Source organism: Austrofundulus limnaeus, unplaced genomic scaffold (genome assembly GCF_001266775.1).
Source record: "Austrofundulus limnaeus strain Quisiro unplaced genomic scaffold, Austrofundulus_limnaeus-1.0 Scaffold2, whole genome shotgun sequence".
Classification (NCBI taxonomy): Eukaryota; Metazoa; Chordata; class Actinopteri; order Cyprinodontiformes; family Rivulidae; genus Austrofundulus; species Austrofundulus limnaeus.
In genome coordinates this window covers 4962218-4966028 of record NW_013952404.1, presented here as the reverse complement: position 1 = coordinate 4966028, position 3811 = coordinate 4962218, and the positions used below count along the sequence as shown (strand labels likewise).

Sequence of the window (3811 nt, the reverse complement as noted above, 5' to 3'; positions counted from 1 at the left end):
CACACACACACACACACACACACACACACACAAGAAATGTGGACTCCACTGTTATTGTTGCCCACTGCTTAAAAGGTGAAGGCGGGCAATAATGTTTTTGCCTGAATCTGTGGGTAACAGACAGACATCTGTTAGCAAAATATCTCATGAACCAGGGAACACATTTTATTGAAACTCAGAGAAATTAATTATTAGATGCATCTGCACAAATGAACATCTATTGGATTCAACACAACTCAAGTTGCCTGCTACAGCTGATTAACTTTAAAACATACAAAACGGTCTATATCTCAGTCAGTTTTACAGATATTGAACTGAGATTTGGTTTGGTAGTAGCTGAGAGTGAGCCCCAACAAAGGTTTTAAGTGTAACAGGTTTCATAAGATGTTCGTTAAAATATTTCCATTAGCTTATTAGAGTCAATTTTGTTTATCTGTTAGCAAAATATCTAACAAACCACTAAATAGATTTTGATGAAACAATCAGTGAGTAATCACTGGATGTAAATCTACAACTGATTAACTTTTGAGWTCTGTTCAATTCAAGATGTCCACCACAGCTGGCTGAAATTAGCCAACACAAAAATAGCTGCAACTCAGTCAGTTTAGCAGTTATGAAGCTAAAATGTGGTGTGGTAGTAGCTGAGAGTGATCCCCAACACATAGTACATCTTGATGACTTTCTGCAATTTACACAAGGTTAAACATAATATTTTCAATGTTTGACCAAAACAATAACTCAATTCTTTTGCCCCATTGGATGATTTTAGTTTAAAACTTTGGCATGAGCAACCAGCCAAAGAGAGAGGGGGTTGCCATCCCTGAAAGATTATTACAACACAGTGCAGCTCAAGAAATTGTGAATTGGTGTGACCCATCATATGAGGCCTGGTTGAGAAATATTGAGAAAGAAATATGTTCTTTTCCAAAACAAGCAACCTTAGTGGACACGCAAATCCAGAACCATATAGAAGCAGCTAAGAATCCGTGCGTAGAATGTACTTTTAAAATATGGAAAACTTTTCTGAAAAAAATATAACCTAGAACAAGACTTTATAATTTTCAAATGGTCCACTTTAAATTCTGATTTCTCACCCAAAAAATATGACTCTCATTTTAAGCTCTGGACATCAAAGGGATTAACAGTTTTGTACAAAATGTTTAATAAGGGTATATTGCTTAGTTTTGAATCACTCAAAAGAGAATACTTTTTAGAAAGTCAAGATTTCCGCAGATTTCTACAGTTAAGACATTAAATTGACACTAAAATARGAAATCAAATAACTCATGGAACAGGTTAAAAAGGCATATGATGGTAGGATTGGTAAAGGTGACATCTCTTTATTGTATAAATGTTTGGTGAATACTTAATTTCATTCAACATCGTATGTGAAGGCGTTGTGGGAGAAAGAGGGACGGTTTCATTTATCAGAGGAASAACGGACATCAGTCTGGAAAGCACAATGGAAATGTACAAATTCATTACAGTGGAGAGAGTTTGCTTAGAAAACAGTAATAATGTACTTTATCCATGCCAAAAATCAGGCTATGCTCAGGCCCTACCTACCTGCTAGAGAAACTGTGGAAACCAACGTGCAAATCACTTTCACATTCTGTGGGACTGCCCACTTCTAAAACTTTACTGCACAGAAAACCAAGCTGCTTTACAGGACAGTTTTAAGGTTTCCCATTTGGAATAAAGTCTGTGTACTTTGGACAGATACCACAGGACTGGGAAAAGGACAAACATGGAATATCTAGCAAAAAGACTAAGAAATGGCTAACACTAGAGAAGCCAACCTTGATGGTTTGGACAGAAGTGACAATGGACGTTTACAGAATGGAGAAGATTTCGGCCGTYGTAAACCACAAATTAGATTTGTTTGACTTACACTGGGAAATATGGGTTCAATATAAGACAAGCCAGAGGCCCAGTGTAGTAATGTAATGACTATAATGTAGTTTCTACTTCACCCCCAAGGGTTCTGTTAAGATAACTTTGGTTTTGCACTGRTGTTAAAATTTATGCTGTGTACTTATGCAATATGTTCATCAGTGATTCTGTAAAATAAATAAATAAATAAATAAAACCTCTGGTATGAAAGGCAACGGGTGATATGCATTCTGTCAAGGAATTTTAGGTRTTTAATTTAACATGCTTCTTAGAGATAACACAAAGCTGGTATCAGATAATTATTAATATTTATGTTATCATCCTGTTTATCAGCTGCTGATAACGTTTCCAGAAAGATTATTGGGTTTCTCAGTATTTATCTAACTGGATGACGGTAATAAATTTATTAAATTCACACAAATTACTCTTACTATGAAGGATTTTACACACTGATGAGATTTCTTAAGTTATTCTCCTTTGCCGACTTTAAGGCTTGTTCAGGTTTACTTTAAAGACAAATAAACATGCACATATAAACCTGGATGCCCTCCTCCCCCTCCCGAGAGGCATCTTGATTTGTGGGACACACTGGCAGCCCGAGCACAATCATATCTGGAAGATTTCATATTGGAAAAAGATGGTGGAGGAGACAAACAAAGCAAAGAGATTCTTTTTTTTTTATGTTTCTTCCTTGTTTGGGTCGAGAGCCGAGTTGTTTGTTTTACGTCGTGGGGACGCCAACATCTCAAATAAATCATGGGCGACGCAGAAAGAAGAAGGTGAAAGACGCAAAACACAAGAGAATGGGACCGTTAAACAACAGGAAATGTGATAGATCAGAAATCAACAAGCGGCTTCACATTGCTGGTTTTGAGTCACAGAGTGATATTTCTATCCACTGAGTCAGGGCCAAGTGTGTGTTCGTGTGTGTTCGTGTGTGTGTGTGTGTGTGTGTAAGAGTGACACCACTGTAATATAGGTGTTGAACTAAGGTCTGGGTCAGTAATATTGATCAAAAGGCCCCTGCAGCTGACAACACCTCTGCCTTTAATGAAGTTTTCCCTTAATTTCATCTAAAGAAAAAAGAGCGTTGGGGCTGGCCGAGTGGAGGAGCAAGAAGGAGGTAGAGTTCTCTCTCTCTCTCTCTCTCTGTTTCCCACAGAGCCACCTCGTAAAAGTGACACGCTGCTGATGAATATGGGCGTCAGCGGGCGCTCTGGGCCCTGGGTGGGCCCTCACATCTGTGCTGGATGATGAGGGATCCTCTCATGAAGTGCAGCAGCGGTAAAACCTGCTGCTAAAAGGAACAGACAACACAATCCTCAGGGTTCTCACATACGTTTTCTCCTCCACCTGTCACTGAGCCGCAGTGACACTACTAGGACCTCCATATGTTTTTAGTAATAATGTATCTGTACCAGGAAAAAAAGAAAAAAAATATAGAAATGTACACAATAAATGCTTCTGCTGAATTGTACATTTTTATTCAGTTAAAAATCTAATTATTGAAGAAACTTGAGTTTAAACATCCGGTGGATTAAAATAAATTATCCTATCATCTGATTTAAATAACCAAACTGATCATACATTATGTTAAATTTATCATTTTTTATTAATTGGCTGTAAAAGCGTATAGTAGTAAATAAAAATTGTCTAAACTGAACAAAACTGAATAAAACTGAACTTAGATTCTTTTTTATTACAATAAAAATAATTTAACATTTTTTGTGATTTTTCATATTAAATAATTTAAATTAAATAATAGTACTATATGTACTAGTAAATCAGCATACTATCATAAAATAGTTAATAATAACAAATTAAAGAACTGAAATAATTAATAAAATATTTGTTTAAATTTAGTTTTACTGTGTTTTTGTTTGTTTGTTTTGCTCATTGAATATTTGAACTTTTATTA

At 36.0% G+C, this 3811-nt stretch overlaps 1 protein-coding gene across 1 annotated transcript in view; it reads left to right on the top strand.

Annotated features, from left to right (window-relative positions):
* LOC106518198 (formin-1) overlaps positions 1-3811 on the top strand; it is a 59273-nt gene that overhangs the window by 48725 nt on the left and 6737 nt on the right. The gene's annotated exons all lie outside the window — the stretch shown is intronic.